The sequence below is a fragment of the Triplophysa rosa genome, linkage group LG25, assembly GCF_024868665.1.
Source record: "Triplophysa rosa linkage group LG25, Trosa_1v2, whole genome shotgun sequence".
In the NCBI taxonomy this organism is placed as follows: Eukaryota; Metazoa; Chordata; class Actinopteri; order Cypriniformes; family Nemacheilidae; genus Triplophysa; species Triplophysa rosa.
Genome location: NC_079914.1, coordinates 17,795,502 through 17,804,610, shown reverse-complemented (window position 1 = coordinate 17,804,610; position 9,109 = coordinate 17,795,502).

The following is a 9,109-nucleotide window of genomic DNA, read 5'->3' as shown; positions in this document are numbered from 1 at the left end:
ATGATTTGTTAGAAACTCAAATAATTTGTAAGAATATTCATCAAAATAATCAATCATTATTAAACTATCTTGTTTTTTTCCTTTTTCATTATATATTACCATCCTTCTCTTTTTTGCTAATTCTCTGGCAATTTCAATCTTTACCATTAAATTTATTAGCATTTTTACAGGATCATTTGTTTTAATGTTTTCTATTAGTGGTATATAGTCTTTTTTTGATCTATTCCATGTTTTTGTAGTATAGATTTCAAGCTCTGGTAAATTAAAAATTTTTGCTATCTTTATAGAATCTTCATTAAGATATTGCTCTAATATTTTGATAAATTCCTTTCTGCTACTATTAATAATATTATTCTTTGTACTAACTCTAATAAGTTTTTTTACTTTTAACATAAATTTATAATATGATATTGCTGTTTTGTTTATTGGTGCTTTTATATTGCATATTATTTTTAACTTATCTTCTTTATTTGGTATTTTTGTTTCATTTAAACACTTGTATATATGGTTTAGTATCTTTTCTATATATGAAACATTATTATTTTCATAAATAAATTGTACTGTTGTATCATTGATTATTTTTGATGATAGTGTCTGGGATTTTTTTGATTGATTAATTCTCTCCTTGCAAATCTGAATTGTCTTATAAGCTTTTTGGAGATTTTGGTATCTGATTTCATTATTTATATCAATTTTTTTGCAATTACTGTCCTCATAATCATTAAAAATTTTACTATTTATTTCCTCATATGATTCAATATTGTTTATTAGTTCAAAATAATTGTTAATTACTAATACATAATTTTTTTGATTGTTTTCCTTGGATTTTTCATCTGATGAAAAGAATAAATTGCTAAGTGCTTCATGACATTTTTTAATGACTAATTTTGTACTATCTGAATCTATACATTCATCTTCAGCAGTTTTTTCTATTATTTTTTTTGATATATTTTTTAATGATTTTAGATAGATTAGGTTTGATTTTTTATCTGATCTATCTACTTCTAGTTTTTTTTCACTATCTTCTATCAAGAATTTATTACTATCTTGAATATCTTGAATATTATTAGAAAACTTTTTAATCTCAGATAAAATTACCTTTTTCATTTTATTTTTATTCTATACTTTTCTATTCTATGTTTCATACTAAATTAAAATCATAGCTAAACAATTATATTAAATAGGTAAAAAAATGATTAAGAAATTAATATTTAATAATAATTATTAGTAATATAAATTTATTTTAAATTGTTTATTGTCTTTTATAATTATTTCATCAAAATTAATAAAAATGTTAAATAATTTAAATTTTAAATGAGCTTGTAAATTTTTTTTCAATGTAACATAAGTAAGATATATAAAATGTTATTTCCTATTCTTTAAAAGGCAGCTAATGTTAAAAAAACGTATTAGTAGATTGTATGCAGTTCAGATTCTTTATCAATTGCACTATGTAAATGTTTGTCCAAAATTGGCTGTTGATAATTTTTTAAAGAATTATCAAAATGAACTTCTGTTAAAACCAGATTATGATTTAGTTATACTCTTGGTTATGTCATCTTTTTCAAATGAAAATGAAGTAAAAAATATTGTGGAACCATATTTGTCCAATCATGCTTGGGAAAACTTGGAATTGATAATATCTTTGATCTTGAGAGTTGCAATTTCTGAAATAAAAAATTTTCCTGATTTGGATATGAAAGTTATAATATCAGAATATATGACAATTGCTTCAACATTTTTTGAAAATAATAAAATAAGCATTATTAATCCAATATTAGAACAGGTTGCAAAAGAAATTAGATCTGGTAATAAAAGAAATAAATAAGAATAATATTTTTATAATAATTGATTTATATGGTAAGATATAATTACTTTATATATTTATTTAAATGTTCTTGTAAAATGTAGGGAAGTTTATTGATGAACTCTTTGTACTTGGTTGTTTTATCTTCTGTTATTGCTGTTGCTTATAGCATATATTTGGCATTTAACTTGCTTTTGTTGCCTGATGGTAATGATAAAATGAAGAAAATTGCATCAGCAATTCAGGAAGGTGCTAATGCATATTTAGCTGCTCAATATAAGATAATTACACTTATTGGCCTTATTATTTGCGCGCTTTTATTTGTAGTTTTCAATTACCATATATGGGCTGCATTGGGCTTCTTGATAGGTGCAATTGCATCTGGTTTGGTTGGATATATTGGAATGTATGTCTCAGTTAGGGCAAATGTTAGAACTACTGAAAGTGCAAAAAGTGGTATTAATTGTGCATTAAGAACTGCTTTTAATGCAGGTTCTGTAACTGGTTTTGCTCTTACTGGTTTATCATTACTAAGTATAAGCTTGTACTACTTGATACTGTTAAGTTTGCATCTCCCTCATAAAATAGTAACTGACTCAATAATTACTTTGTGTTTTGGTGCTTCATTGGTATCAATATTTGCTCGTTTGGGTGGTGGAATTTTCACAAAAGGTGCAGATGTTGGTGCAGATTATGTTGGAAAAGTTGAATCTAATATTCCTGAAGATGATCCTCGTAATCCTGCAGTTATTGCTGATAATGTTGGTGATAATGTTGGTGATTGTGCTGGAATGTCAGCTGATATTTTTGAAACAAATATTGATACTATAGTTGGTTCTATATTAATTGCATATATTTCATTTCCTGATTCATTGGCTTTAACTTTTTATCCTTTGATAGTTTCTGCTTTAGGAATTTTTTGCTGCATTTTTGGTAGCAAGTTTGTTACTCTTAGAAATTCAAGTGATAAAAATATTATGAGAGCTTTATATAAGGGTTTAATTGCATCAATTGTTTCTTTTGTTGTTGTGATTTATCTTGCTACAATTTATTTATTTGACTCTCCAATACTTTTGAAAAAATATAACTTAGTGCCATTTGACTTATTTGTTTGTGTTGCAATTGGTTTTATCATTACTGTTTTATTAGTAGTGATTACTGAATATTACACATCAACTAATTTTAGTCCTATAAAGAAATTGAGTAATTCCTGCAATAAAGGTGCTGCTGCTGCTATCATTTCTGGTTTGTCAGTTGGTATGGAATCAACTTTTTTGCCTATATTGGTAATTTGTTTTGGTGTTGTAAGTACATATATAGTTGCCGGGTCTTATGGTATTTCACTTGCAGCTGTAGGTATGCTTTCACTTTCTGGAATTATTGTTTCCTTAGATGTTTATGGTCCAATAACTGATAATGCTGGTGGAATAGCAGAAATGTCTGGTCTTGGTGATGATATTCGTGAAGTTACTGATACTTTAGATTCTGTAGGTAACACTACAAAAGCTGTTACTAAAGGATATGCAATTGGTTCTACTGCTCTTAGTGCAATAGTTTTATTTAATGTATTTAGTGCTTATGTAAATTATTTTATTAGTAATTCACATAAATTTTCCTATTTTAAACATGTTGTTGTAGATTTTAGTTTAAATAATCCATTTGTTGTAGTTGGTTTAATTTTGGGTGGATCATTGCCTTTTGTGTTTTCTTCTATTTCAATGACTTCAGTAGAAAAAGCTGCTAGTGATATTGTTGATGAAGTACGTAGGCAGTTCAAAGAAAAGAAAATTCTTGAAGGAAAAGATTTGCCTGATTATGGTAGAGCTGTTTCAATTTTGACCCATTCTGCAATTAGAGAGATGATTGTTCCATCATTGCTGCCATTAGTTGCTCCAATTTTATTCTTTACAGTCTTTAACTTATTCGTTAGTAAGTCAGCAGCTATTGAAGTTCTTGGCTCAATATTGTTGGGAGTTATTATAACTGGTTTGTATCTTGCAATTTCAATGACTACTAGTGGTGCTGCTTGGGATAATGCTAAGAAATATATTGAAAGAGGAAATCATGGTGGTAAAAATTCTCCTGCACATAAATCTGCAGTAGTTGGTGATACAATTGGTGATCCATATAAGGATACATCTGGACCAGCTATTAATCCTATGATTAAAGTTGCTAATATTGTTTCTTTGATATTGTTAGTTATTTTAGCTATATAATAAATGCTTATTGGGTTGCAAAATGTTTAGAGTTTTTTTCTTTTTGATTGTATTATCTTACTCAACTGAATCTTCTTTTGGTGATGTTAATTATTTTTTGAGTGAAAAAGAAAAATTAGAACTTGAAAGCATTTTATCTGTAAATCCACAGGATATTTATGATTCAGCAATAGAAAATATAAAAAATAAAAATTATAATGATGCATTGGATGATTTAAGTAAAATAGATCTTTATTATTCTCATTCTTCTTTTTATTTTAAAGCTAAATTATTGTTGCCATATGTTTATATGTTAAATAATCAGTATTCTCTTGCTAGATCTTCTGTAAATGTGTTTTTATCCCTTTATCCTGAATATGAAGATATTGATTTTGTCTATTATTTGAGAGGTGAAATAAATTATAATAATGCTTTACATCAGTCATTTGGTAGGAGATTTTTAAGTAAAAAGAATATTAATATAAATTCTCATTATGGTGAATCTATTAATTCTTTTGAAGAACTTATTAAAAATTATCCAGACAGTAAATATTCTGGGTTGGCAAGGGAAAAAATTTCTCAAGTTAATGATTTAATTTTTATTTCTAAATTAGATTTGGCAAGATACTATCAACGTGATAAAAAGTCTTTAGCTGCAATAAAAATCTTGTATCATTTGCTTGATAATTATAGTAATAGTAAATTTGTTCCAGAAGCTTTATTTAGAATTATTGAGATTTATTTCCATTGGGGTTTAGATTTGGAAGTTATAAATGTCTCTAACTATATGAAAAATAATTATCCTAATAGTATATGGACTTCTAGAATTTTGGATAATTTTTTAAAGAAAAATTTTAACTCATATTATGTTGATGAAGTTAATCTTGAGATATAATTTAGGTTATTTCTATGGAAGAAAGAAAAGAATTATTAGCTTTACTGAATAAGGCTAAAAAGTTTCTTGAAGGTTTTTCTCAATTTGATCTTTTTGGTGAAAGTAATAATTTTTCTGATCCAAAAACATTGGAATACTCTGAAAATTTGGTTTCCTCTATAGAAAAGAAAATTCGCTTTTATGATTTTTGTTATTATGAAAAGAGTGAATCTTTGGTTTCTGATGCTGATTATGATGAATTAAAATTATTCTTAGGTAAAATATTACATAAATTCCCTCAATTGAGAAAATCTTTTGGTGCCTTTAGCAGGGTTGGATCATTAACTTTGTCTCATTTTGAGAAAATACAGCATAAAAATAGAATCCTTTCTCTATCTAATGCATTTGATCAAATTGAAATTAAAGATTGGTATAATAGGATTAAAAAGTCTTTGTCTAGTGATAATAATTCAATTTCAGACATCTTTGTAAATTTAGAGCCAAAAATTGATGGGGTTTCTATTAGCCTTCATTATGTGAATGGTAAATTAAATAGGGCAGTTACAAGAGGCGATGGTGATTTTGGTGAAGATGTTACCAGTAATATTAAAGATATTAATGGCTTGCCCTTGGAAATTTTAACTAATGAAAAATTTTTAGATGTTAGGGGTGAAATATATTTGACTAAGAAAAATTTTTCTCTCCTTGAAAATAATTATTCAACACCAAGAAATACCGCATCTGGTTTAATAAGGCAGAAAAATCCCGAAAATATTGATAAATTGGATTTTTTTGTTTATGGGGCAATTCTTGAATCCTATCAAAAATATAAAAATCATAGCAAAATTATTCCTTATTTAAGAGATCTTGGATTTAATGTCATACCACAATTGGGTTTATTTTCTAATATCGATTGTGTTTTTGATGTTTATGAAGATATAAAAGATAATCGTTATAAATTGGAATATGATATTGATGGTTTTGTTTTGAAGATTGATTCAATTCAATATCAAGATTTGATTGGCTGTGATAGTAGAGTTCCTAAATGGGCTATTGCTTATAAATTTCCACCTTCAGAAATAAAAACTAAATTTATTGATATTCAGGTTCAGGTAGGAAGATTGGGTACATTAACTCCAGTAGCAATTTTGGAACCAGTTAATATTGGTGGTGTTTTTATTAATAGAGCTACTCTGCATAATGAAGATTATATTAAAGATAATGATATTAGAATTAATGATATAGTTTTGATAGAAAGAGCAGGAGATATAATTCCACAGGTAGTAAAATCTTTTCCAGAAAAAAGAAATTCATCTAAGGAATATAAGATTTGGGAACCTTTAAATAGTTGTCCTTCATGTAATTCTCCTACTGTTAGAGAAAATGCATATCGTCGTTGTGTTAATTTGGTTTCATGTCCAGAAAGTAATATTGGTTTATTAAAACATTTTGTTTCTAAATATGCTTTTGATATTCAAAGTTTGGGTGATAAGACTATTCGCGGTTTTTATGAACAAGGAATATTAAAAACTCCTTCAGATATATTTGATCTGAAAAATAAGATAAAATTAAAGAAAGATTTAGAACATTTTTGTAAGTTGTTGGTCTTTATTGAAAAAAAGAAAACTATATCTTTAGGTAGATTTGTTTATTCATTGGGAATTCAAAATATTGGCAAAGTTTTGGCAAATTCTATAGCTAGTTTATATCATGGTAGTAATATTCCACAAAAATGGTTATTAGATATGATAGACTTGGATAATAGTAAGATTGTTAATCTTGAAGGAATTGGTAAGATAGTTTTTGATTCTTTGAAAAATTATTTTTCTAATCAGAATAATTTAAATGAGGTAAAAAAATTATTAAAGATTTTGAATATTGAAAATGAAAAATATTTAAATGATGAAAATGATTATGATAGATTTTTGCAGGATGAGATTGTTGTGTTTACAGGATCTTTAAAAACAATGAGTAGATCTGAAGCATCAGAAATCGTTCAGAAATTGGGCGGTAGAATATCTAGTTCAATTAATAAAAATGTTACTCTAGTTGTTTTTGGTGATAACGCAGGTAGTAAATTAGATAAAGCAAAAAAATTAAATATTAAAATTTTGTCAGATGATGAATGGATAAATTTGGTATCTAAATTGTAGAAATATCTATAATTAGAAAAGGATTGCAGTTATGGTGGAATTGGTAGACACGCTAGCTTCAGGTGCTAGTAGATATTGAAAATCTGTGGAGGTTCAAGTCCTCTTAACTGCACCATTAATATTGGTAGTTTTTGTTTATTGACAAGCACTAAATAATCTGTGATTATTTCTATATATTTAGGAGATAAAATCATGTCATTTTCTTGTGAATTAACAGGTAAATCTTATCAGAATGGCCATAGAGTAAGCCATTCTTGTGTTAAAACTTTGCATAAGTTTAGACCAAATATACACACTGTTGGTTTTTTCTCTGAAATCCTTAATAAGAAAATATCATTTAAGGTTGCTGCTTCGACAGTTAGAACAATTGGTTATAAGAATGGTATTGATGTATTTTTATTATCTCAAAAGGATAAGAATATGTCCAAGAAAGCAGTAGGATTTAAGAAATTAATAAAATCTACCTTATTGTTGGAGAAAGTTGGAGAAAATTTGGAATAAGGAATTTACTTCTTACAAAACCAGAATATATCACCTGGTTGGCACTCTAGTTCTTTGCAGATCTTGTCTAGTAAAGAGAATTTTATTATTGTCTTCCTCTCCATTGAAAAAAGCAGCAAGTTATATTCTTTTGTTTTTATTTTTTTAGCAAAAGATTTTATGTTTGTTTTTTTGCTTTTTAATATGCTGTTTAGTCTTACTATAATTGGCATTGGTGCTTTCCTCCATCCCTATGACTATAAATTTATTGTCATTATTAAATATAAAGTTTATTTTATGTTCTTTTCATCAACATAAAAAAGGATATCTTCTGGAGAACAGTTTAATCTAGAGCAAATTTTTTCTAGAACATTGATATTAATTCCTTTTGTTTTGCCATTCTTAATCAAAGATATTGTTTGCTCTTTAATCTTTGTGTCATAGGCTAATTGTCTAGCTTTGGTTTTGCTTTTTATTAGAGCTTTATCTAAATTTACTATAATAGTCATCTTATCACCTTATAACTTTATATAAATTAATTTTTAAAAGAATAATTAGAAAAAGGGTCTTAAGGTAAATTAAGACCCTCTTAGCATATTAGACCTAGAAATTTAAATTTATTCCAATGCTACATGAAGGAAGTTCTTTAAATGCTCTTAGTCCATTTATGGTACATTCAGTTTCAACTGATAAATTATTGCTGATCTTTATATCAATAGAAGGTGTAATATCTATATTAAGGAATACAATATTATTTCCAATTGTATCTGTTCTTATTATATAATTTTCTCTACCTCTTCTTGCAATAACCATCCAATTTAATGAACTTGTTACATTTAATGATGTTGATATTATCTCTTTTTCATCAGTATGACTTATCTTGGTTCTATGGACAATTTTTGGAATTTTGTTTATTGGACTATATTGAGTTAGGAAAGATGTGAATCCACAAAATCCTAATACACGATTTTTACATGATTTATTGAGTCCAATCTCTAATCCTGCTCCATTTATAATGTTGTAAGATCCGCCTAAAATTACATTTCCAATTATTGTGCTTAAATCAAATGTTGCATCTAAATTGAAAATGTCATAATTTATTCCAGCTTTAAGTATTCTGCCAAAAGAACTATTGCTGTAGTCATATATCAAACTTAGATTACCATGACCAAAAAGCTTAAAGTTTCCTTCAACTATGAAGTTTGATTCATCAAGTTTATCATATTTTAAATCTAATGTTATTTTGTGTCTTTTATTCTTCTTGGCAAAAGAAGCTAGTTTATCATAGCCCTTTTCTTCTAGCAATGATGAAAATATACTACGTCCTTCTTCACCAACTTTGCCTTTAAATTCATAGCCAATTGTAGACCAATCATTTATTTTGTAAGATGCTAGGAATTTTAATTGCTTATCTGTATTAAACCCAAAACTGGAATTTATACCTTTTTCCCCTGCATTAGCACCTGTTACTGACAAACATCCTAATGTTGTTGTAACAAGTAGTTTTTTTATTAAATCATTGACTTTCATATATTTCTCCAAAAAACAATTTTTAACTAATACTATTATTTATCATTTCTTTATATTGCTTATATAACAA